The 27474-nt window shown below is 36.3% G+C and overlaps 1 protein-coding gene and 1 pseudogene across 6 annotated transcripts in view; both read left to right on the top strand.

The window, feature by feature from the left end:
- SOX6 (SRY-box transcription factor 6) overlaps positions 1-27474 on the top strand; it is a 655463-nt gene that overhangs the window by 107215 nt on the left and 520774 nt on the right. For all 6 annotated transcript variants that reach the window (XM_032241046.1, XM_032241037.1, XM_032241036.1 and 3 more), the window contains one exon: positions 23511-23584. The gene's annotated coding sequence lies outside the window, so the exon portion shown is untranslated. The remainder of the gene's footprint in view (positions 1-23510; positions 23585-27474) is intronic.
- LOC116525261 lies at positions 7624-9719 on the top strand (annotated as a pseudogene).

Below are 27474 nucleotides of genomic sequence, written 5' to 3'. Positions count from 1 at the left end.
TTTGGTCTTTTAAATTTAGACCCATAGATCACCTGAAACTGATCTTTGTATCATAGGGAGCAAGTTTTATTTTATTTTTTCACAAGGATGTCTAATTGATCCAGCATCATTTATTGAAAAACAAAAACCAAAACCTCATCTTTTTCTCATTGTTTAGTAGAGCCAACTTGTTATAAATCAAGTACATATACCTGCTTAGTTTTTTCCTTCTTCTGTGCTCCTTATTTTGTTCCAAAGGAATGTTTTTCTCCCCTTGTGCCAGTTACTCTGTATTAATTACTGTTGCTTTATAGTTATCTTTATATCTGATAGATCAAGTCTATTTTTGTGCTCAAGATTTTATTGGATGCTTGGATTTTCATATAAATTTCAAAATGAACTTAGCATATTATGCACACACACACACCAACACATAGACTGTTGGAATTCAGACTGGAATTGCATTTAATCTCTAGATTAATTTGGGGAAATTGACTTCTTTACAATTTTGAGCCTTCAAATCCATGACATAGTATAGCTCTCTACTTGCTAAGTCTTAACTTATTCTCAAAAATGTTATATAGTTTATTGCAATGAGGCCTTGAATATCTTTCATTATAGATCTTACCTAGGGATTAGATATTTGTGATAGTTTTATATAAATTATATTTATAAATTACATTTTGCTTGGGATTGTATGTAGAAAAGCAATATATATTTTTTGTACAATGCTCTTGCATAAAACAAAGTTGTCCAACCTATTTGTTAATTATAATTCTTTATCTGTAGGTTCTCTTGAATTTTCTTTCTATATAATCATATCATCTGCACATTGTGACAATTTGATTTCTTCTTTTAAATTTTTATATTTTTAATGTATTTTTCTTGCCTTATTATACTATTTAATACTTCCATTGCAATGTTGAGAATAGAAGTAGTAGACATCTTTATTGCATTCACTATCTCAAAGAAAATGCTGTTGACATTTTATCATTAAGAATGATGGCATGATATTTGCTTAAAAATACTGTTTTTCTGTGCACTTGTTGCAGTTGTTGGGTGTACCAGTATAAATCTGTCAATTATATCAAATTTGTTGGTCACAATAATTAAGTCTTTTATATTTTTATGCCTTTAAAATCTGCTTATTTTATTATTTATCCAGAGAGTATTTTAAAATGTTTACTTTCAGTTATGGACTTGTCTTATATTTCTGTCAAGCTTAGCTAAATATTTTGAGAATATGGCATTAGATTTATACATACTTAGAACTGTTATATCTTATTGATGAATTGACTTTGTAATCATTACTATTACTGTTACTATTATTGTTACTATTATCTTTATCTCTAATAATGCTATTTGCCTTTTACCCTTTTTTGTCTGAGATTAGAGTTTTCTTTTGCTTAGCGCTTGTACCAAAACTAAAATCTATTTAACTCAGAATTTTCTAAACTCATATGAACATAGAATTTTATCAAGGTATAATATCTATTAATATCTCGGGAAACAAGTGGTATATAAAACATACTTTGTAAAATAGTGATCTAAAAGATATGATTATTGAAAGAGTATACCTAGGGGGTCATAGATGAGAGAGCTATTTAGATATTTCCAGATGGGGAGTTTATTAAAGCAGGGCTAAGCAGACTATATCCAGGGAGCCCAATCTGGCATACTACCTGTTCTTGTAAATAAAATTTTATTGGAATATAGCTATGCCCACTTATTTATGTAATTTCTATAATTGCTTTTGTCTATGATGGCAGGGTTGAGTAGAGAGGCCATGTGGCTGTCAAAGCTTAAATTGTTTACTATCTGGCCTTTTACAGAAAAATTAACAATTTTTGTCCTGCCAAACAATTGCCAAAAATTATTGAATGCTTATTACTTTGTGGGCTCAATATGTTGCTAGATATTTTATGTAGATAGTCTCATTTTATTATCCTAAAAATCTCTTAAGGTAGGTGAGATAATTGTGTTTATTTTGCAAATGAGGAAACTAAGATGCAGAGAAATTAAATAATTGCCCATGGTCACATATCTAGTAAATGTCAGAACCAGGGCTTGAAACTAGATCTACCTCCTAGCCTTCACATTGTCACTATACTAGACTGCCTTCTGGTTCCTATTGTTTTGGTAGAGTGTGAAGTAATGGAATAAATAATAAAGAAGGTTAAAAACTCATACTTTGTAGTGCCATTGTTACTCTAGGAGTTTAGCTTTGTGAAGTATACCTGTTAAGTGCCAGGATACTGTACTAATTGCTTTACATGTTATCTCATTCTATTTTAGCAGTGAATCTGTGTGCATTTTATAGATGAGGATATTGAATTTATTCTTTAAGGAAAAAGTAGTTAATCTATCTCAGACCATACTTTCAGAGGAATATTGCAATTTAAAGAAAGTTAGATAACTCTTGACTATTTCTATTATATAATACAGCAGATACACACTACAAATGTTTTCTCATGCTGTTGTCTAGGATTCCAAATAAAAGTTTTAATAACCATATACTGACATAATATTATGCCTAGTGAGTGAGCTGTATTTTAAACTTTCCCTTATTTTTGGATGTAGGATATAGAACTCAAATTATTGATTAGGAGATTTAGTTGCATTTAAAAAAATTATATTTTAAGTTCTAGGGTACAGGTGCAGATCTTGTAGGATTATTGCATAGGTACACACATGCAGTGGTGGTTTGCTGCCTCCATTCCCCTGTCATCTACATCAGGCATTTCTCCCAATGCTGTCCCTCTCCTAGCCCCCCACACCCCAACAGAACCCAGTGTGTGATGTTGCCCTCCCTGTGCCCATGTGTTCTCATTGTTCAACACCCGCCTATGAATGAGAACATGCTTTGTTTGGTTTTCTGTTCTTGTGTCAGTTTGCTGAGAATGATGGTTTCCAGATTCATCCATATCCCTTCAAGGGACATGAACTCATCCTTTTTTGTGACTGCATAGTATTCCATGGTGTATATGTGGCAAGTTTTCTTTATCCAGTCTCTCACTGATGGACATTTGGGTTGGCTCCAAGTCTTTGCTATTGTAAACAGTGCCATAATGAACATACGTGTGCATATGTCTTTATAATAGATTGATTTATAATCCTTTAGATATATACCCAGTAATGGGAATGCTGGGTCAAATGGAGTTTCTATTTCTAGATCCTTGAGGAATTGCCACACTATCTTCCACAATGGTTGAACTAATTTACACTCCCACCAACAGTGTAAAAGTGTTCTTATTTCTCCACATTCTTTCCAGCATCTGTTGTCTCCAGAATTTTTAATGATCACCGTTCTAACTGGTGTGAGATGGTATCTCAATGTGATTTTGATTTGCATTTCTCTGATGACCAGTGATGTTGAGCATTTTTTTCATATGTTTGTTGGCTGCATAAATGTCTTCTTTTGAAAAATGTCTGTTCATATCCTTCACCCACATTTGAATGGGTTTGTTTATTTTTTTTTTCTTGTAAATCTGTTTTAGTTCTTTGTAGATTCTGGATATTAGGCCTTTGTCAGATGGATAGATGTTTTTCCTAACCATGAATGTGGAATGTTTTTCCATCTATGTGCATCCAGTCTTATTTCCTTGATCAGTGGTTTGTAGTTCTCCTTGAAGAGGTCTTTCACATCCTTTGTGGAGAGGAGTGAACAACCAAATACTCTGAATGTTGCTCAAGATTGTGACCTATGCAAGTGTGAACTCTGTATAAAATAGTAGAACCTTTTTTTTGCTTAATTTTTTCCCAATTGAAAATGTTCAGCATTACGGAAATTAAGAAAGTGTGAAAAATGGAAAGAGTTTACCTATTGTCCCATGCCCAGTAGCAGCCTTTATTAACAGCTTATTCCTCTCAGTCTTTTTCCTAAAAACATGGTCTTTTATTATTTTTAAAAAAGTATGTGAATATAATTTTTATCCCTCCTTTTTGGCTTTACATTGTATGCCTAGTAATGGGAAACTCTGACTTAAAATGAAAGCTGTCAGCAGTTTGTCACGTGGTCCTAAGTGGGCTATATGTCTGTTTTCTTGAGTGAGTTATTTGTCTGTTTCCTTGCCTGTAAACTTGGGCACATCTCATTCTGTTATCCCTGATATTTTTACTTAGGATGTGAGGCAACCTCTGAGGCTAGGCCAGATCTTGTCTAGACTTAAGGTGAAATCTTCAAATTGTTATGAAGAAGATACGGTAAAATGATAAGCAGGATCTCTCCACATGATCCTCTTTGTTTCTTTGTTTTTGAGAGTGACCAAATTAAGGCTGAGAAGGACTAACTTGTAGTGTGCAACTAAGCTCCTAGTAGGTCTACAGTGTTTATTTGTTAGGTATGGTCATGTGGTAGCATTGGCAAGGACACAACTGTAGGGTCTTATACCCTTAAGGCATTCCTCTTTAAAAAGTGGATGACTATGCTAGCCACCACATCACCTAAGATGTGACTCGAGCACATTTCATTTGAGTCTTAGGGAAAAAGCAAAAAGGGAGTTATATTTACAGAACGCATACCCCTCCATCTAGGAGGCATTTTTATATGTTGAATCTCCACAAAAACTTTGGAAGGTAAATGTTAACATCCTCATCTTTAAAATCATTTTCTTTATTTTAGAAAGTGAGATTATATAGTTTTATAATTTGCTTTATTCTCTTTACATGTTTCACACAAAACTGTAATTATTTGTCTTCTTTACTAGGCTGTGAACTCCTTGAAGTCACCAACTCTACTGCGTTCATTTTTGTTTTCTCAGGGCTTAACACAGTGCCTGGCACAGAGTAAACATCCAGTAAATGATGAGTAAGGATGATTTACTCTAAGAATTAGGACTCTTAGGTAATTAGCCCATAGTTACCAAACCTTTATTTTTTTCTTCTTTCAGCATCTCTCTTCCTTTTAATTTCTACCATGAATTTAGAAATGCTTGAAAAATGTAAAGTGCCACATACACGCAAGTTCAGACTATGTTGACTCTGCAGTCCCATAAGTTGTTCTGGTCTGTATCCAGTTGATAATGCAGCTGTTATTTTTATAGTAGTCTAAGTACATATTTGCACAACAGGCGGTGTCAACTCCTCTAAGTTACTTGCTGTTATTTGCCTGATACTTTTAAATTACGGAGCTCCATTACTGAAGTCATTATTTGCGGTTAAAAGGGAGTGGTACTGAGAGTGGTAACAAGAAGACTTTTAAAAAATGAGGATTAAGTTGGCCATCTTTAGCTGTCTTTAAATTTATCTTGCTTTAACTATCTAGAACAAGTATGAAGAATGGCCCTGCCTCAGTTTTTTTCTATATGTTTACTCTATATAAAATACTACACTGATTAAAAAGAGGTGTGGACTTAAAAATTAGAATTTATTTGCAAGATTTTGTTAAATGATTGCTTTTTAAATGCTCTGACACTCTACTGTTACTCTATCTTGTGAGCAGAACTCAGAAAGAGAAAATTCAGCAGGGATAGGAATCCTCTCCCCTTTCTGGATATGATAGTGCACTGCAAATGCAAGACTATTCTAACTATAGCATCTATCTTACAATGAATCCAATTGTCATTTCTGGAGGTCTGAGATTATACTTTATTGTCCTGTATCACTAAATATCCCTATTCATGCCGTGTATCCTGTGGGCTCTTCGAAATGTTAATTGAATTGCTGAAGAATTGCTTGTATCTTTATCTCAGATTTTTAAAAAGAGCACCCTGCAATAACTAAGGCTTAATTATTGAGCTAAATTCCATGTCTAGTTTCTAATACCTCCTTACATTTAAGGAAACATTGTTATTTTATTTTTAAAAAACAAGAACTCTGAAATCATTGAGAATCTTTTCAATAATATAAGACATTTTATAGAGTTACTAAATTTTCATTTTTCCAGAAAAGTTTTTGTGAGTATACCTACATTTAGCTCAGTTACTCTTTAGCCCAGGAGTTTTTGAATTTTAGTATGCTAGGAATTACCTGAGCACAGGTAATGCTTAAAATTAGATTCATGGGCCAACTCTCAGAATCGATTGGTTTGGGTGGAGCTTTAATAATGATTAAATTTATTTTATTTTATTTTATTTTTTGAGATGGAGTCTCGCTCTGTTGCCCAGACCGGATTGCAATGGTGAGATCTTGGCTCACTGCTGCCTCCACCTCCAGGGTTCAAGCAATTTTTCTGCTTCAGCCTTCCCTGTAGCTGGTACTATAGGCCTGTGCCACTAGGCCCAACTAATCTTTGTATTTTTAATAGAGACGGGGTTTCACCATGTTGACCATGCTGGTCTCGAACTTCTGACCTCAAGTGATTTGCCTGCCTCCGCCTCCCAAGGTGTTGGGATTACAGGTGTGAGCCACCGCACCTGGCAACACATTTTTTATTTTAATAAGCACTTTAGGCAGTTCTGATAGTCTGTGGATTATGTTTTGATGATGACTTTTTTTCTCTAGTCCTACTCATACAAGACCCTCTTTGCCTTTTAAAAAACTATTACTATTAAGCTGTTATCTATGAAATCAGGCTGTAAGAAGAAAGATTCTAAAAAAACACAATAATAAGTGTTATTTCAAGGAAGTGTATTTTGATAAGAAAAGCAAGGGGCATGAAGCAATAAAGAACAAGTTTATTGAGTGAAAAGTTACAAAATATATTCTTTTTTACCCACTGCCAAATTTTTATTTGATTTTAGTCAGGTTGCCTTGCTGACTTGTGTTTATGAAGTATGTGGAATTTTTCTGTAGTCAAGATGTCAAAATACAAGTTTTGTGGATTAAGTCACATGGTGATTTTGTAAATAGCTTTTGGAAGTTTGTGGTCTATATTTTGATCTTGAATCATAGTGATAAGCTGTCTTTGTAAAATACCTTTATAAAATACTGACATTCTGTAACCTAAATAATATCCCTCCCTCCCTCCCTCCCTCCCTCCCTCCCTCCCTCCCTCCTTCCTTCCTTCCTTCCTTCCTTCCTTCCTTCCTTCCTTCCTTCCTCTCTCTCTTCCTCCCTCCCTCCCTTCCTCCCTCCCTCCCTCCCTCCTTTCCTCCTTTCCTCCCTTCCTTCCTTCGTCTCTTTCTTGTCTTTGTCTGTCTCTCTGTCTTTCTTGACAGGTTCTCACTCTGTTGCCCAGGCTAGCATACAGTGGTGTGATCATAATTCGCTGCAGCCCCAACCTCCTGGGCTCAAGCAGCCTCCCTGCATCAGCCTCCTGAGTAGCGGGGACTGCAGATGTGTGTCACCATGCCTGGCTAATTTTTTTTGTTTTTGAGTTGGAATCTTGCTCTGTTGCCCAGGCTGGAGTGCAGTGGCATGATCTTGGCTCACTACAACCTCTGCCTCCCGAGTTCAAAAAAATTCTCCTGCCTCAGCCTCCTGAGTAGCTTGGATTACAGGTGTGCACCAACATGCCTAGCAAACGTTTTGTATCTTTAGTAGAGATGGGGTTTCACCATGTTGGCCAGTCTGGTCTCGAACTCCTGACCTCGTGACCTGCCTGCCCTGGCCTCCCAAAGTGCTGGGATTACAGGTGTGAGTCACCACACCCGGCTGCCTGGCTAATTTTTAAATTTCTTGTGTAGATACAGGGTCTCACTTTGTTCTCCAGGCTGGCTTTGAACTCCTCAACTTAAACGACCCTCTCACCTCAGTCTCCCAAAGTGCTGGGATAACAGATGCGAATCATTGCACCTGGCGCTCATTTTTTTTTTGTTTTATGTACATACTATTTTTATAGTGACCATCTTTGTTCACAGATAGCTCTTATTGAATTATTCTTTCAGGATAGCAGTAAAGTGTTGGCAATTGTGAAAATGTGTCGAAATTATGCAATCCTATCTCTGATTTACAATTCAGCTACGTATGTTGGCAGAGGTGAATGGTGGGCCTAAGGAAATGCAAAAATAATGCATCCTCTTTTGACCCAGAAAAAACATGATTCTGACCATTTAATTTATTAAAGTAGGATTAGGATATGTTACATTAAAGTGTAAAGATATTCTTCCTAGTGGGTGTGGATAGTATAAAGTTGTAGAATCTTAGGATGGTAGTTGCTTTAGAGGAGAAATGACATAGCAGTTCCTAAATACCAATCTATATCCAAATGAGCTGTAACAGTCACCTCCAAAGCTTTTAAAAAAATGTGAACTCCTGGTCCACTCAAGGAGAATCCGGTTTAGGAGGTCTGGAGTGGGACCTAGAAATTTGAATTTTATAAAATCTTTCTAGGTGATTATATAATCAGCTAAGTTTTGGTACAACTTTCAACTCTAAGAATTGTTTCTACAACATTCCTGGTAAAGAGTCATGCAGTCTCAGCTTTGACAACTTCTATTGATGAGTCAACTTATTTCATTGCTTTAAAAGATTTATCTTGGACTGAACTAGGCACAATTCTGGGCGGGGTAGCGGAGCGCAGCAGCCATGGCCAGTTACCTCGTGCTCAGCAATGGTGCCAAGATGCCCATCCCGGGGCTGGGCACCTGGAGATTCCTCCAGGCCAGATGATAGACTGTGAAGGTGGCCACTGACGTCAGGTACCACCACATCAACTGTGCCCACATGTACCAGAATGAGAATGAGGTGGGGTGGCCATTTAGGAGAAGCTCAGGGAGCAGGTGGTGAAGTGCGAGGAGCTCTTCATCATCAGCAAGCTGTGGTGCACGTACCAGGAGAAGGGCCTGGTGAAAGGAGCCTGCCAGAAAATGCTCAGCAACCCGAAGCTGGACTACCTGGACCTCCACCTTATTCACTGGCTGACTGGCTTTAAGCCTGGGAAGGAATTTTCCCCATTGGATGAGTCGGGCAACGTGGTTCCTAGTGACAACAGCATTCTGGACACATGGGTGGCCATGGAAGAGCTGGTGGATGAAGGGCTGGTGAAAGCTATTGGCATCACCAACTTCAACCATCGCCAGGTGGAGAGGATCTTAAACAACCTTAGCTTAAAGTATAAGCCTGTAGTTTACCAAATTGAGTGCCACCCGTACTTCAGTCAGGAGAAGTTAATCCAGTACTGCCAGTCCAAAGGCATTGTGGTGACCACCTACAGCCCTCTTGGTTCTCCCAATAGGCCCTGGGACAAGTCCAAGGACCCTTCTTTCCCTCCTGGAGGATCCCAGGATCAAGGCGATCACAGCCAAACACAATAAAAGTACAATCCAGGTCCTGATCCGATTCCCCATGCAGAGGAACTTGATGGTGATCCCTAAGTCTGTGACAGCAGAACACATTGCTGAGAACTTTAAGGTCTTTGACTTTGAACTGAGCAGCCAGGATATGACCACCTTACTCAGCTTCAACAGGAACTGGAGGGCCTGTGCCTTGGTAAGCGGTGCCTCCCACAAGGATTACTCCTTTCATGAAGAGTTTTGAAGCTGTGGATGCCTGCTTGTCCCTAAGTGACCTATACCTGTGTTGCCTGCCTACGTTTTTTCCTTGCAAATATAGTATGGCCTGTGTTACTCAGCAGTGGAATAGCAACTTGTGGAGTGGCCAGTGAGGGCATGTCTAGCTTGATGTTGGATCTCAAGAGACCTGTCAGCAGAGCAGAAGTCTCTTTCAGTTTGCCTTGCTCTTCTTTTTGTCCCACTGGGAAAAGTATAACCTAAATACCCTTTTCTGACCAAAGAGAAGCAAAATCTATCAGGTCAAAATAGTGTCACTAACAGTTGAGTTTTGATTGCTTGCAACTGTAATCCTTTCAGCAAGACTTCTCTTTGCCTCAAATAAAAAGTGCTTTTGTGAGCTTGAAAAAAGAAGATTTATCTTGGACTGAACTAAAACCTACCACTTTGTAATTTCCACCTACTTTTGATCAGCATTTATTATATTACACTTGCTGTGCTAGGTATCATTGCCTCCTATTTGTGTGCTTGAAAATATTAAACTAGGTTAATTTCCTTGGCTGCAAAATGGAGTATCAGAGTAGACCAGTGGTTATCAAAATGTGGCCTGTGAACACTGAGGATCCCTGAGACCCTTTCAGAGGATTTGTTGTCAAAACTATTTTCATCATAATGTGAAATTGTTACTTGTCTTTTTCACTGTATTGACATTTGCACTGAGGAGACATAGCAATTTTGGGTTAAAACTGCTGGTGCCTTAGCACACATCAAGACAGTGGCACAAAATTGTTATTAGTAGTCATTGAATTCCTTTATCCTTACCACTCACAGAAAAAAACAAACAAAATGCCAGTTTCACTTAAGAATATTGTAGATGAAACAGTAAAATTATTAATTTTATTAACTCTTGACCTTTCTTTAATTCTCTGTGTGCTGAAATGGGAAGTATACATAAAGAACTTATACTACATATTCAAGTACAATGGTTATCTTGAGGAAAATCACTTGTAGTTGAGTTGAACTAACTACTTTTTTCATAGAAGGCCATTTTTTACTTGAAAGAACAAGTAACAAACACGCAATGGTTATTTAGACTTAAAAACCTGGCAGGCATATTCTCAAAAATGGACAAAGTGAGCCTGCCTATTTAGAGGAAAATAAGTGATTTTTTTTTGTCAATAAAATTTGAGCTTCCAAGAGAAAATTAATAGTTTGGAAAGCTTTTACTCACCACCACAAACATGATGGCTTCCCAATACTTAAAAACTTTTCTGATAAGATTCAGTGGTAATATTAAGAAATGTGGTTATAACAATATCACATAATAAAATATGTCAATGTTTTAAAGATCTGCATAACTCAGTGAGTCAATATTTCTCAAATGAACTAATAATGTATGATGTTACAAAGTCATGCATGGCTAAAAGATCCATTCAAAGGCTATTTGATTTTAGAGTAATGGAATACAAAAAATTTATTGATATTCAAAGTTTAGATTCCATATTGCAATTAACTTTTGAGAAATTACTTGTCAAATTTTGATATAATATAAAAGAATAGCCACAATTATTTTAAAAGGACATTAAAACATTCTGCCTCTTTCTAACTACCTATCTGTGTGAAAATGGATACTTTCCACATACTTCCACCAAACCAACATATCACAACATATGCAGTAGCACCTATGATAATCTAGCTGTATTTTTCTAATCCAGACATTTAGGAGATTTGCAAAAATGTAAAGCAATGCTAGTTTTCTTTCTATTTTTTATTTTGGAAAATGCACTTATATTTCATAAAATACTTCATATTACTATGTAATAGGTTTATTTTTGTTATTTAAAATAACAAAATTTTAAAGTTTTATTTTCTAATATAGTAAATATTGATTAAGTGTAACAATAGCTCTTTGGGACTCTCATTAATTTTTAGGAATGTAAAGGAGTCCTGAGACCAAAGAGTTTGATAATCTCACTGGGCTAGATAATCTCCAAGTTCATTTCAACTACCATAATTGGAATGAACATGCAACCATTCTGTTCTAATGTGGTTTCTATAATGTTTTCTAGTCATTCACCTCTGAATGCTTTGTCAATGTGCCTTCTAAGTTGTGGTGCTCAATACGAAAATAACATTGAAGAGATATACGTTGAGCAGCATAGAATACATAATAGGCTACTATGAGGTGGCTTCAATAATAACTACCTTTGGAGACTTTTGAGAATAGGAGAAACTCCTATTTATTTGAGGAAACAAGTTCTTCCAGAAAAGCAGAGTGGTGGACTAGGTAGCATCTTAAGTTGTCTTCCTTGATGCCTCACAAATACTCTAACCCTTTACATTAGAAGACATAAATACGAATAACTAAACCCTCCTTTTCTATACAGTATTGTGATGTTCTTAGTTATTAGCAACTGCATTAAAAAAAGTTGGATGTTAGCTTAATGTCAGTTCTACTGAAAGTCAAATTTCACATTTTGTTATTTATAGTCAATTCAAATTCTGCATAATTTAATATAATTATTAACGAAAAAAGAAAACTAAGCATTATGAAGTTCAGTAAACATGGGTTTAATCCAGTAAAGCTGTAAACAAAAAAAGTGATAATAGCTTTAAAAATTGAAATTTTTTAAATGATGCAGTTTTGGAGGAAATAGTAATAGTTTTTTGTTACATATGTGTATATATTTCATTGCACTTTAGGTTCTGGAGTACATGTGGAGAACATGCAGGATCGTTGCATAGGTACATACATGGCAATCTGGTTTGCTGCCTGCATCCCCATCACCTATATCTGGCATTTCTCCCTATGTTATCCCTTCCCAACTCTCTACCCCCCACTGTCCCTCTCCTAGTCCCCCACAACAGACTCCAGTGTGTGATGGTCTCCTCCCTCTGTCCATGTGTTCTCATTGTTCAACACCTGCCTATGAGTGAGAACACATGGTGTTTGATTTTCTGTTCTTGTGTCAGTTTGCTGAGAATGACAGTTTCCAGTTTCATCCACGTCCCTACAAAGGACATGAACTCATCATTTTTTATTGTTGCATAGTATTCCATGGTGTATATGTGCCACATTTTCCTTGTCTGGTCTATCATTGATTGGCATTTCGGTTGGTTCCAAGTCTTTGCTATTGCAAACAGTGCCGCAGTGAACATATGTATGCATGTGTCTTTTTTTTTTTCCCTCTTCTATATCTTTATTTTTTATTGCATTTTAGGTTTTGGGGTACATGTGAAGAACATGCAAGATTGTTGCATAGGTATACACGTGGCAGTGTGATTTGCTGCCTTCGTCCCCCTAACCTATATCTGGCATTTCTCCCCATGCCATCCCCCACCCCAACTCCCTACCCGCCGCTGTCCCTCCCCCATTTCCATGTGTTCTCATTGTTCAACACCCACCTATGAGTGAGAACATGCGGTGTTTGATTTTCTGCTCCTGTGTCAGTTTGCTGAGAATGATGGCTTCCAGGTTCATCCATGTCCCTACAAAGGACACGAACTCATCGTTTATGATGGCTGTGTAATATTCCATGTTGTTTGTGTGCCACATTTTCCCTGTCCAGTCTATCATTGATGGGCATTTGGGTTGGTTCCAGGTCTTTGTTATTGTAAACTGTGCTGCAGCGAACATTCGTGTGCATGAGTCCTTATAGTAGAACGATTTATAATCCTTTGGATATATACCCAATAATGGGAGTGCTGGGTCAAACGGAATTTCTATTTCTAGGTACTTGAGGAATCGCCACACTGTCTTCCACAATGGTTGAACTAATTTACACTCCCACCAACAGTGTAAAAGTGTTCCTATTTCTCCACATCCTCTCCAGCATCTGTTGTCTCCAGATTTTTTAATGATTGACATTCTAACTGGCGTGAGATGGTATCTCAACGTAGTTTTGATTTGCATTTCTCTAATGACCAGTGATGATGAGCAATTTTTCATATGTTTGTTGGCCTCATGTATGTCTTCTTTTGTAAAGTGTCTGTTCATATCCTTTGCCCATTTTTGAATGTGCTTGTTTTTTTCTTGTAGATCTGTTTAGTTCTTTGTAAATTCTGGATATCAGCCCTTTGTCAGATGGGTAGATTGCAAAAATTTTTTCCCATTTTGTTGGTTGCCGATTCACTCTAATGACTGTTTCTTTTGCTGTGCAGAAGCTGTGGAGTTTGATTAGGTCCCATTTGTCTATTTTGGCTTTTGTTGCCAATGCTTTTGGTGTTTTGGTCATAAAGTCCTTGCCTATGCCTATGTCCTGAATGGTTTTGCCTAGATTTTCTTCTAGGGTTTTTATGGTGTTAGGTCTTATGTTTAAGTCTTTAATCCATCTGGAGTTGATTTTAGTGTAAGGTGTTAGGAAAGGGTCCAGTTTCTGCTTTCTGCACAAGGCTAGCCAGTTTTCCCAACACCATTTATTAAACAGGGAATCCTTTCCCCATTGCTTGTTTTTGTCAGGTTTGTCAAAGATCGGATGGTTGTAGATATGTTATGTTGCCTCTGAGGCCTCTGTTCTGTTCCACTGGTCTATATCTCTGTTTTGGTACCAGTACCATGCTGTTTTGATTACTGTAGCCTTGTAGTGTAGTTTGAAGTCCGGTAGTGTGATGTCTCCTGCTTTGTTCTTTTTGCTTAGAATTGACTTGGCTATGTGGGCTCTCTTTTGGTTCCATATGAAGTTTAAGGTGTTTTTTTCCAGTTCTGTGAAGAAGGTCATTGGTAGCTTGATGGGGATAGCATTGAATGTGTAAATTACTTTGGGCAGTATGGCCATTTTCATGGTATTGATTCTTCCTAACCATGAACATGGAATGTTTCTCCATCTGCTCGTATCCTCTCTTATTTCATCGAGCAGTGGTTTGTAGTTCTCCTTGAAGAGTTCCTTTACATTCCTTGTTAGCTGTATTCCTAGGTATTTTATTCTCTTTGTAGCAATTGTGAATGGCAGCTCATTCTTGATTTGGCTCTCTTTAAGTCTGTTATTGGTGTATAGGAATGCTTGTGATTTCTGCATATTGATTTTGTATCATGAGACTTTGCTGAAGTTACTTATCAGTTTCAGGAGATTCTGGGCTGAGATGATGGGGTCTTCTAAATATACAATCATGTCATCTGCAAATAGAGACAGTTTTACTTCATCCTTTCCTAATTGAATAACTTTATTTCTTTTTCTTGCGTGATTGTTCTGGCTAGAACTTCCAATATTATATTGAATAGCAGTGGTGAGAGAGGGCATCCTTGTCTAGTGCCAGATGTGAAAGGACGGCTTCCAGTTTTTGCCCATTCAGTATGATTTTGGCTGTGGGTTTGTCGTCAATAGCTTTTATTATTATGTGATATGTTTCACTTGATACCTAGTTTATTGAGAGTTTTTAACATAAAGGGCTGTTGCATTTTGTCAAAGGCCTTCTCTGCATCTATTGAGATAATCATGTGGTTTTTGTCTTTGGTTCTGTTTATGTGGTGAATTATGTGTATAGACTTGTGTATGTTGAACCAGCCTTGCATCCCTGGGATGAAGCCTACTTGATCATGATGGATAAGCTTTTTGATGGGCTGTTGCAATTGGTTTGCCAGTATTTTATTGAAGATTTTTGCATCTATGTTTATCATGGATATTGGCCTGAAGTTTTCTTTTCTTGTTGAGTCTTTGCCAGGTTTTGGTATGAGGATGATGTTGGTCTCATAAAATGATTTAGGAAGGATTCCCTCTTTTTGGATTGTTTGGAATAGTTTCATAAATAGTGGTACTAGCTTCTCTTTTGTATGTCTGGTAGAATTCAGTTGTGAACCCATCTGGACCTCGGCTTTTTTTATTGGTTGGATATTAATTGCTGCCTCAACTTTAGCCCTTGTTTTCACGGTTTTGACCTCTTCCTGGTTTAGGCTTGGGAGGGTGCAAGTGTCTAGGAATTTATCCATTTCTTCCAGGTTTACTGGTTTATGTGCATAAAGTTTTTTGTAGTAATCTCTGATGGTAGTTTGTATTTCTGTGGAATTGGTGGTGATATCCCCTTTATCATTTTTTATTGCATCTATTTGATTGTTCTCCCTTTTCTTTTTATTAATCTGCCTAGCAGTCTGTCTATTTTGTTGATCTTTTCAAAAAACCAGCTCCTGGATTTATTGATTTTTTGAAGGGTTTTTTTGTATCTCTATCTCCTTCAGTTCTGCTCTGATCTTAGTTATTTCTTGTCTTCTGCTAGCTTTTGAGTTTTTTTGATCTTGCTCCTCTAGCTCTTTCAATTTTGATGATAGGGTGTCAATTTTAGATCTTTCTTTGCTTCTCATGTGGGCATTTATTGCTATAAATTTTCCTCTAGACACTTCTTTAAATGTGTCCCATAGAGTCTTGTACGTTGTGTCTTCATTCTAGTTGGTTTCGAAGAACATCTTTATTTCTGCCTTCATTTCATTTCATGATATTGTGCGGTTCTGAGTGAGTTTCTTAATCCTGACTTCTCATTTGATTCCAGTGTGGTGTGAGAGACTGTTTGTTATGATTTCTGTTCTTTTGCATTTGCTGAGGAGTGATTTACTTCCAATTGTGTGGTCAATTTTAGAGTAGGTGTGATGTGTTGCTAAGAAGAATGTATATTCTGTGGATTTGGGGTGGAGAGTTCTGTAAATATCTAGTAGGTTCACTTGGTCCAGATCTGAGTTCAAGTCCTGGATATCCTTGTTAATTTTCTGTCCCATTGATCTGTGTAATATTGACACTGGAGTGCTAAAGTCTCCCACTATTATTGTGTAGGAGTCTAAGTCTCTTTGTAGGTCATTAAGAACTTGCTTTATGTATCTGGGTGCTCCTGTATTGGGTGTGCATATATTTAGGATAGTTAGGTCTTGTTGCATTGATCCTTTTACCATTATGTAATGCCCTTCTTTGTCTCTTTTGATCTTTGTTGGTTTAAAGTCTATTTTTCCAGAGACTAAAATTGCAACTCCTGCTTTTTTTTTTTTTTTTTTTTTTTTTTTTCTATTTGCTTGTTAATTCTTCCTCTTTTTTTTTTTTTTGTGCCTATGTGTGTCCTTGCATGTGAGTTGGGTTTCCTGAATACAGCACAACTGAATGGGTTTTGAATTTTTATCCAATTTGCCTGTCTGTGTCTTTTGATTGGGGCATTTAGCCCATTTACATTTAAGGTTAATATTGTTATATGTGAATATGATCCTGTCATTTTGATGCTAGGTGGTTGTTTTCCCCATTAGCTGCTGCAGTTTCTTCATTGTGTCAATGCTCTTTACCATTTTGTACATTTTTGAGGTGGCTGGTACTGGTTGTTCCTTTCTATGTTTAGTGCTTCTTTCAGGAGCTCTTGTAAGGCAGGCCTGGTGGTGATGAAATCTCTGAGCAATTGCTTGTTTGTAAAGTATTTTATTTCTTCTTCACTTATGAAGCTTAGTTTGACTGGGTATGAAATTCTAGGTTGAAATTTCTTTTCTTTAAGGATGTTGAATATTGGCCCCCACTCTCTTCTGGTTTGTAGGGTTTCTGCCCAGAGATCCACTGTATGTCTGATGGGCTTCCCTTTGTGGGTAACCCACCTTTCTCTCTGGCTGCCCTTAGAATTTTTTCTTTCATTTCATCCCTGGTGAATCTGACAATTACATGCCTTGGGGTTGCTCTTCTTGAGGAATACTTTTGTAGTGTTCTCTATATTTCCTGGACTTGAATATTGGCCTGCCTTGCTAGGTTGGAGAAGTTCTCCTCCATAATATCCTGAAGAGTGTTTTCCAGCTTGGATGCATTCTCTCCATCATATTCAGGTACACCTATCAAATGTAGATTATGTCTTTTCACATAATCCCATATTTCTTGGAGGCTTTGTTCATTTCTTTTTACTCCTTTTCCTCTAATCTTGCCTTTTTGTTTTATTTCATTGAGTTGATCTTCAATGTCTGATATCCTTTCTTTTGCTTGGTCAATTCAGCTATTGAAACTTGTGTATGCTTCGTGAAGTTCTTATGTTGTGTTTTTCAGCTCCGTTAAGTCTTTTATATTCTTCTCTAAGTGGTTTATTCTCATTAGCATTTTGTCAAACCTTTTTTCAAAGTTCTTAGTTTATTTGCATTGGGCTAGAACTGTTATTTTAGCTCAGAGAAGTTTGTTACTACCCACTTTCTGAAGTCTGTTTCTGTCAATTCATCAGACTCATTCTCCATCCACCTTTGTTCCCTTGCTGGTGAGGAGTTGTGATCCCTTGGAGGAGGAGAGATATTCTGGTTTTTGATGTTTTCATCCTTCTTGCACTGGTTTCTTCCCATGTTTGTGGATTTATTTACCTGTGGTCTTTGTAGTTGGTGACTTTTGGATTGGGTTTCTGAGTGGATGCCCTTTTTGTTGACGATGAAGTTATTTCTTTCTGTTTTTTAGTTTTCCTTCTAACAGTCAGGCGCCTCTGCTGTAGGACTGCTGGAGGTCCACTCCAGACCCTGCTTGCCTGGGGATCACCTGCGGTGGCTGCAGAACAGTATGGGTTGCTGCCGGTTTCTTCTTCTGTTATCTTTGTCTCAGAAGGATACCCACCAGATGTCGGCCTGAGCTCTCCTTTATGAGGTGTCTCTTTGTATATATGGGGGTTGGGGAGCTGCTTCAGGAGACAGTCTGTCCCTTATTGGAGCTCAAGTGCTAGGCTGTGAGCTCCATTGTTCTGGTCAGAGCTGCTGGGTAGGTACATTTAAGCCTGCTGCAGCAGACTTCATAACCACCTTTTTTTCCCCCAGGTTCTCTGTCCTGGGAAGGTGGGGCTTTATTTATAAGTCCCTGACATGCTGCTGCCTTTTTTCAGAGATGCCCTGCCCAGCAATGACATAGCCTAGTCACAGTCTGCCAGCAGCGGTGTTGCTGAGCTGCTGTGGGCTCTGGCCAGCTCCTGTGTGAGCTTCTTTGTGGTTTTGTTTATAGAAGAACTGCCTCAGTAACGGCAGCCTGCCTCAGTAATGGCGGACTATCTCTGTAATGGAGGACTGCCTTGGTAATGGCAGATTGCCTCTGCAGTGGCAGACTGCTTCAGTAATGATGGACTGCCTCAGTAATGGTGGGCTGCCTTGTTAGTTGCGGATTGCCTCAGTAATGGCAGATGCCCTTCCCTCCACAGAGATGGACTGTGCCTGGTTCAGCTTCGCTTGTTGTGAAACTCTCAATCCAGAGCATTTCAGATTGCTGGTCTTTGTGGGGATCGGACCTGCCGAGCCAGATCACCTGGCTCCCTGTTTCAGCCCTTCTTTATTAAGTTGAATGGGTGACTCTGTCTCCCAGGCATTCCAGGCGCCAGTTGAAATGGCTGCCCAGATTTGTGTGCGTTTTTGTGTGGAGACCCACTGTGCCAGCTGAAACAGCCATGCTGGAGACTCGTGGTGTTTTTCCGCCCAGAAATTTCCTGGTCTGTGAGCAGTAAAAATTCCTTTTGGAAATGCGGTGATCACTCCCTTCTGTGTTCTGGCTGGGAACTGCACTCCAGAGCTGTTCCTATTTGGCCATCTTCGATTCACCTTTTTCTAATAACAATAGTTTTAATGCAGCAATCACATGTCCCAGAAAACCCACGTGAATTTGCATACAGGATATTTTTAATGTGAATTTTTATTTTCATATATAAAATACCAGGCATTGATCTTGTCCCAAAAGTTAGTTGAGAAAATAAATGCTTTTAAGACAGTTGGTTTAATTCAGTGACTCACTATGTATAATAGTAAAATCAGTGCATCAATAATTTAAAAAAGTTATTTAATTAATGATCAGTTTTAATCATGCAGTGCTATGATTTAATGTAAAAATGGATAAAATTTGTTACAGGTGTTTTGGAAGCACTTTAGTACTTTAAATAATACATTAGAATCATTTAATCTCAGGGCTATAAGGTCATTTAATCCAACCACCTATTTGATGCTTGAACTTTCTTGCTAACTCAAATAATAAAAAGAAGGTAAGGGGGAGTAACTCAAAACAGAAATGGGTGTGGCTTAAAGAGAAAGCTTTAAGCAGGATTTAAAAATCTAGCTTGAAAGCTTTTATAGCCTAATTATACAGGGAGGTGGCAGTGTTTTTATTTGCTATTTACCTTTGATATATTACCTATTTTTGGTAGAGTGGGACATGCTTTTGTGAAAATATTTATGGTTTCTTCATTTGATGTTAAGATACTCATTTGAAGTTGCCCTGTAATTTTGAGAGTTTTTTAAGCTAATATTAATATTTGGCTTTGGCTCCCAGACTAATAGCAAGTTATCCTAGGTCTGGGTGATTTCTTTTGAATGTCTAAGTGATATACTGAATTTTATAAATAGCTTATTTGTTTTGGGACACGTTAGACATGTTAAGTATAAAAAATCTAAATAATATCAAACCATAAGAGTAAGAAAGTAAAAATAACCTACAGCACCTTACCCAATGTTAACATTTTTGTTAAATTAAATTTCATGAAACTTATACATGCATATATATTTGATTTCCACATAAATATTTGCTATTCTATAAATTGATGGGCTTTTATCATACATGTATTTTTTATTCAAAAATGTATTGTGGCCATCTTTTCTGTCAATAAATATAGATTTATATAATGCTTTTTAATAGTTGCAGAGTAGTGTCATATGTATGTACCACAATTTACTTATTCAATCAATACGTTATTCCAAATTTTTGGCTATTATAAAAAACTATAATGAATATACATATTAAATGTGTACATCTTTATCATATTTGTAATGAGCTCCTTAAGATAATTTTTGAAAATAGCATTGCAAACTCAAAGGATATGGACAGTAAAAGTTTTAAAACTTATTGTAAAATTACCATTAAGAAGTCATACATTTATAATCCCATCCATAGTACATGAAAGTGCTTATTTTTGACACTCTTACAAATACCAGTTTTTATCCAGTTTATAACATGTTTTTTTTGCAAATATTATGAGTGAATATATTTTATTTACATTTCTTTGGCTATTTGGTAGATTACACACATTTTTATATTATTGGAAATTTGCACTTCTTCATTTGTACATTTCTTCTTTGTATCCCTTGTTCTTTTTTTTTTTTTTTTTTTTTTTGAGATAGAGTCTTGCTCTGTTACCCAGGTTGGAGTGCAGTGATGCAATCTCAGCTCACTACAACCTCTGGCTTCTGGGTTCAAGTAATTCTTAGGTCTTAGCCTCCTGAGTAGCTGGGATTACAAGCATGCACCACCATGCCCAGCTAATTTTTCTATTTTTAGTAGAGATAGGGTTTCACCATGTTGGCCAGGCTAGTATCAAACTCCTAGCCTCAAGTGATCCGCCTTCCTTGGCCTCCCAAAATGTAGGGATTACAGGCATGAGCCACCACACGTGCCCCTTGTACATTTTTATATTTAAGCATTTGTAGCAATATATTTTTTATTTAGTACGTTAACAATATGTCAAAGACTTGATGTCTAAATTTTATGGAGCAAATTACCACCATGGTCAGATGTGTAATAGACTGTGACTCAGGTTGGACTATTGATTGTTTGAAATCCTTGATGGGAAAGGCCGTATTTTTTAAATGTAAATTTTTGTGTTCTTACTGTACAGTGTGATCTTTAACCCTGGTCACTATTTGCTGAATGTATAAATGAGCAAATAGAGGACTGGAACAGTCCTTGGGTAAATGGGTGATCTGAGGATTCATTTTGCTAAACATTGAGATTTTCCAGAACATGTAATGATTTCCTCTGGCATTTCCTTTTCTATCTTCTCACATTTGTGCTGCCTTCAGGACCATAGTGACTGGTTTTATTTTTGGAAATGTCTTTTTAAGAATAAAGTTTTCTAGTTGTTAGAAATGTACCTTACTTCAAGTTGTGTGTGTATCAGTTCTTAACTCTGCCCCTCATAAAATGTTGCTTGTTTAGCCTTCAGTTATCTGCATGCGGAAGTATGCATTAAAGTCATTTTTAAAATTATATAATAATGCACTCTTTGACCATAGGAACTTATTATTTTTAAATTCTTTGCTCTAAACTTCACCAATAGTGCAAATCAGTTGATAATGAGATTCACAATTGCTTTTACCATATGTAGCAGGACTTCACTGATATGACGAATAAGATTTACTGACTTTGTATGTTGTATGTTAAAATGTTATTTGTTTTAAATGTCTGGAATCTGACTTTATCCAAAATTAAAAATATTTTCAGAGTTAGAGATCTTAATTTTGAGACAGTTCATTGATTAAAAAATTAAATCTATCCTGATCACAATATTTTTCTGGCTGCATTTTCTTTTAGCTTCCCATTCATTATGTGGAAGTGAAGGAATAGGATGTATTATGCATATAGCATAATTCCAATTAATGCTTTAAAAAAAGTAGTTGCCAGAAAAACAAGGTGTGGTATTTTAAAATGTATAAGTACTAAAAACTCTTTTGGATTCTAGAATTTAAACTTTTGGATATACAGCATTTTGCTGTAAAACTTATTTTGTGGGTAACTTATTTATAAGGAAATTATAATTTATAACTCAGTGGGGGATAGAATGTCAGGATGGTTTGTATCAGAACTAGAACTCTTTGATGGTTTTGAATACTACACATAGTATGTCCAGGTAGGCTTGTGTGGTGTCCCAGATAAAATTACTCTCCCAGATCCCCAAACAGCGAAGCCATGAGGATGAAAAAGACATAATACCAAAAATTAATGACAGAGATATGTCCCTTTGGCCAGACTATCCTGTACTTCTTGCACTGTGGAAATAGGCATTACAGAGTTGCTGGAAACTGGTGAAAGTTGAGTGGGGAAGCCCTGAGACACCATTTCCTACAAAGAAAAGAAGGTGTCATGAAGAAGTCTAGTGGGTTTGTTAGCTGTCAATGCTTAAAGCTGTCCAAATCCCCAGACCTTTGTCATCTATCAATCTTTAAAAAAATTTTTTTTATAGCTGGGGTCTTGCCATGTTGCCTAGGTGGGTTTTGAACTCTTGGACTCAAGCTATCCACTTGCCTCAACCTCCCAAAGTGCTGGGATTATAGGCATGAGCCACTGCACCCAGCTCTATTATCTGTCAATCTTGACTAGAAAATGGAATAAATTATCTGGATCATTTAGGCAAAAGCATATTTTGGGGGTTGGAGAGGGCTGAGTTAGATATTTATTTCATATTTAATTTTAATTTCAGATGCCTATACCTAATCTATTAAGGTCATTTGTGCTGTAATTGCAAAGTTGGGTGCAGTGGTCCCTACAAATGATGTCGATCAAGATCCATTGTTTTTTCAGAAAGATTTTATTTAAATCTAGTCAGCTGTAACTAGCCTAGATATTTACTGGCTATATTTAAAAACTGCAGATTGAATCAAACCAATCCCCAAAGCCTAGGAAAGTTTCTGACCTAAATTAGGAACCCAAGCTCTATTATTATTTTTAGTTGACTACTACTCACAGCCATCCTCACATTTCTGAAAGAATATAGCCTCTGTTACAAAGTTTCTTTGTTTTAATGGAACTAAAAATATGCTGTATTTAGACCAAACAAAAACAATAAACTACCAAACTACCTTCTAATGCATGGGGGTTCTGGATAGAGGAAATAATAGATATTTAGAGACATAAAATGACTCTTTGTATGTTAAAAAATTTTATAAGGCTAGCCCTGTGTGTTTGAGCTGCATCTGTTACCTCTTCAGCCAGAACTAAAGTGTATGTGAGCAAAATAATTTTGGATTGAATTATGACTTATACAGAATGCACTGTATATAGCCTAAGCATCTAATGAGTTCCACACCTTAGGTAGAACAAACACTCCATCCTTTCTTATTAATTCTACCTACAAGATATCCCTGTCTAACACATTTAAGATATTCTGTGTGAAGCTAATTCATTTCAACTTGCAGACATAAATTAAACGTGTTTTTCAAATATTAATTATAAGCCTATGTCTTTCTTTCTCTTAATATTTTTCCCTTTTCTTTTTACTTATTTGTGCTTTCAACATCTACTTTATTACCAACAATTTTTTTTAAAAAAGCAATATTGGAAGGAGATGTGGCATTCTTAGATGTAGGACAATAAAATAATTGGTTTTTTTGGCATTATCATCTTGGAAAAAGTTGTTATAGTAGATTGGGACAACTGCCTGAATTAAAAATAATATGATTTCTAGCCAGAAAATATACTTCTTTAATAAAGCATATAAATGCAATTTACTTATCCTTTTTTATTTCATTTTCTATTAAAATTTCAGGTCACTTTCATGAATTCAAAGGCAATTTACCAGTGATTTCTGGGTGCTGGGGCTGATATTTTTTGGGCATATTTGTAAGTATTGGTTTATTTATCACTTTCCTCATTGTGTAATGATACAGTTATAGTTTATAACAAGTTCTTAACTCCTAGTGTGTGTGAATTTTTATTAGTTGTTCTGCAATCATTTTGTAATTATTATTTTTTGATAAGTGTTTTCTTGGGAGGAGCATAGAAAGAAGTACGAGCTGGTAATAAAAAGCCTCAATTTATTGTAATTTCAAGTGAAATAACACAATGCAGGGCCTGTTATAATAAACTTAAAGAATAGCTATCTTACTCTTTGAGAATAGGGCTCAATTGTAGGAATGAGTTATCTTAAAGAGTATAATCTATATACACATGAATAATTTACCCTGATAACTTCTGATAGTCTTCTGGTTATCTGTACTTGAAAAGTGCCATGTGCCTATCTATGCCCATAGAAAAGATGTGGGATGATAAAGAATTCAAAGAGCTGTCAGCACATGAGGAGATTATGTACAGGCAATCCTCATTTTATTGTACTTTGTTTTATTGTGCTTTGCATTTTTTTTTTTTTTAGACAAATTAGAGGTTTGTGGCAAACCTGCATTGGGCAAGTCTATTGGCACCATTTTTCCAACAGCATGTGCTCACTTCATGTCTGTTACATTTTTGTTATTCTCACAATATTTCAAACTGTCTTATTATATCTGTTATGATGATCCATAATCAGTGATGTTGATGTTACTGTTGTAATTATTATGGGGCCCCACCAAACAGGCCTATAAAAGGTGGTGAACTTGTGTGTATTGTATGTATTCTGATTGTTCCGCCGACTGGCTGTTCTCCCATCCTTCTCCCTCTTCTCGAGCCACCCTATTCTCTGAGGCACAAAAATATTGAAATTGGGCCAATTAAAAACCCTACAATGATGTCTAAGTGTTCAAGTGAAAGGAGAATGATATTAAAGTCTCACATGAAATCAACAGCTACAACTGATTCAACTTTGTGAGAAAGGCATGTTGAAAGCTGAGATAGGTCAAAAGCTAGGCCTCTTGTCCCAGTTAGCCAAGTTGTGAATGCAAAGGGAAAGTTCTTGAAGGAAATGCAAAGTGCTACAACTATAATAAGAAAGCAAAATAGCCTTACTGCTGATATGGACAAAGTTTGAGTGGTCTGGATAGAAGACCAAATATGCTATGACATTCCCTTAAGGCAAAGCCTAATCCAGAGCAAGGCCCTAACTCTCTTCAATTTTTATGAAGGCTGAGAGAAGTGAGGAAGCTGCAGAAGAAAGTTTGAAGCTAGCAGAGGTTGGTTCACAAGGTTTAAGGAAAATAGCAGTCTCCATAACATAAAAGTGAAGGTGAAGCAGCAAGTGCTAATGGAGAAGCTGCAGCAAGTTATCCAGAAGATCTAGGTAAGACCATTGATGAAAGTTTACATCAAATTACAAATTTTCAGTGTAGATGAAACAGCCTTATAATGGAAGAAGATGCTATCTAGGACTTTTATAGCCAGAGAGGAGAAGTCAACACCTAGCTTCAAGGCTTCAAAGGATAGGTGAACTCTTTTGTTAGAGGCTAATGTGGCTGGTGAATTTAACTTGAAGCCAATGTTTATTTAACATTCTGAAAATCTTAGGGCCTTTAGGAATGAACTCTGCCTGTGCTCTATAAGTGGAATAAGGAAGCCTGAGTGACAGCACACTTGTTTATAGCATGGTTTACTGAATATTTTAAACCCATGGTTGAGACCTACTACTTAGAAAAAAAGATTCCCTTAGAGATATTATTACTCACTGAAAATGCACCTGGTCATCAAGAACTCAGGTGGAGATGTACGCGAAGATTAATGTTTTTATGACTGCTAACACAACATCTGTTCTGTAGCCCATGGATCAAGGACTAATTTCAACTTTCAAGTCTTATTATTTCAGAAGTACATTTTGTAAGGCTGTGGTTGCCATACATAGTGATTCTGCTAATGAATATGGGCAATGTAAATTGAAAACTTTCTATGAAGGAGTCACCATTCTAGATACCATTAAGAACATTTGTAATTCATGGGAGGAAGTCAAAATAGCAATATTAAGAAGAATTTGAAAGAAATTTATTTCAACCCTCATGGATGACTTTGAAGGGATCAAGACTTCTTTGGAGAAGGTAACTGCAGATGTGGTAGAAATAGCAAGAGAAGTCGAATTAGAAGTAGAATGAGACGTGGAGCCTAAAGATGTGACTGAATTTCTGCAATCTCATGATACAACTTGAACAGATGAGAAGTTGCTTCTTCTACATGAGCAAAGAAAGTAGTTTCTTGAGATGCAATCTACCCTGGTGGAAGATGCTGTGAACATTGTTTAAATGACAACAAAAATTTTAGAATATTACATGAACTTAATTGATAAAGCAGCAGCAGAGTTTGAGAGTTTGACTCAACTTTGAATGATGTTCTGCTGTGGGTAAAATGCTATCAAACAGCATTGTATGTTACAGAAAAGTATTTTGTAAAGGAAGAGTCAATCAATGAGGCAAATGCCATTGTCTCATTTTAAGAAATTGCCACAGCCACCCAACCTTCTGCAACTACCACCTTGATCAGTCAGCAGCCGTTGACATCAAAGCAAGAGCCTCCACCCATAAAAAAGATTATGTCTCACTGAAGGCTTAAATGATCATTATTATTTTTTAGCAAGAAAGTATTTTTAATTAAGGTATATACATTGTTTTTTAGACATCATGCATTGCACACTTTATAGTATAGTGTCAACATAACTTACACGCACTGGGAAACCAAAAAGTTTGTGTAACTTGCTTTATCACAATATTTTCTTTATTGCAGTGGTCTGGAACAAACCTGCAATATCCCCAAGGCATGCCTATACTAAGGCATACTATACTCTTCCCCATCCACAAAACACCATTATATTTTCAATAATATTTTGAAGAACAAAGGTACTTTTTATAAGTAAAGAAGGCAAATTTCAAGAAGAAAATTGAATGAATTTTAAAGATCTGTTAAAGTACTTGAAATTAATTGATATATATTTATTATATAGAAGTGGTGTAGAGTATGTGGCAGATATTTAAAATGTCTGTGTGTATTTAAACCTATATTTAAATAACTTGAGTTTAAAATATATGTGTATGTATACATTGTTGTAAACTATTGGTATTTAAGGGGCCTTTTTACATTTGATAACAGAAAAGACTTAGGAAACATTTCCTTTGTTAGGGTACTGCTCCAAAGGAGTTTTAAAGAATATACTTCTAGGAAATTATTTGAAATAAGCAGTGTTATAAATTAGAGTTTAAGTGATTCTGTATTTAAGCAGAGCTACTGAAAATGTATATAATATCATCTTTACCTTTCTTTTAATAGTAGTATTGATTAGGACAGGCATTTTGAACCAGTTAAAAAAAATAGATGTTCATGTTTAATATAGTTTAACACACTTTATGTATTTTTAGTGCTTTAATAATAAATAGGTCTTTTATGAAACTATCAATTTGCTTTTTATTATTTTTATACTTAAGTCTTATGTAAAGCACAAAATTATATAAACTGTGGGGTCACTTGCATTAAACATAAGCTGTTAATTTATACAAGATATTGTGGTGAGGATTAGGAGGCAAAGAAGATAGAGAAAGAAATATAAAGTATCTTTGAAGGGCTCTTTGTGAAAACAGAAGATTCTAAGGAACTGAACTTATTCTATTGGAAATCTGAATGAAGGGAAATAATTTTGAGCTGCCCAAATCTTAGTTGCTTTGTCTCTTCTTTACTTCTGTTCTCTCTTCTTTCATAATATTTAGTCATTCCCTTTAGTAAGTTTTTAGGATGAGTAAAGTTTTTGAAGTGATAAATACAATTACCAGCATTTCAACCAAGATGGCCTTCATTAAAACATAGTTTACATTTCTTATCACCCAAAGGCG

Source organism: Sapajus apella, unplaced genomic scaffold (genome assembly GCF_009761245.1).
Source record: "Sapajus apella isolate SASKATOON/1434 unplaced genomic scaffold, GSC_monkey_1.0 scaffold47, whole genome shotgun sequence".
NCBI classification, from domain to species: Eukaryota; Metazoa; Chordata; class Mammalia; order Primates; family Cebidae; genus Sapajus; species Sapajus apella.
Note: the sequence above shows the minus strand (reverse complement) of the source record. Positions and strands in the feature narration are given on the sequence as shown.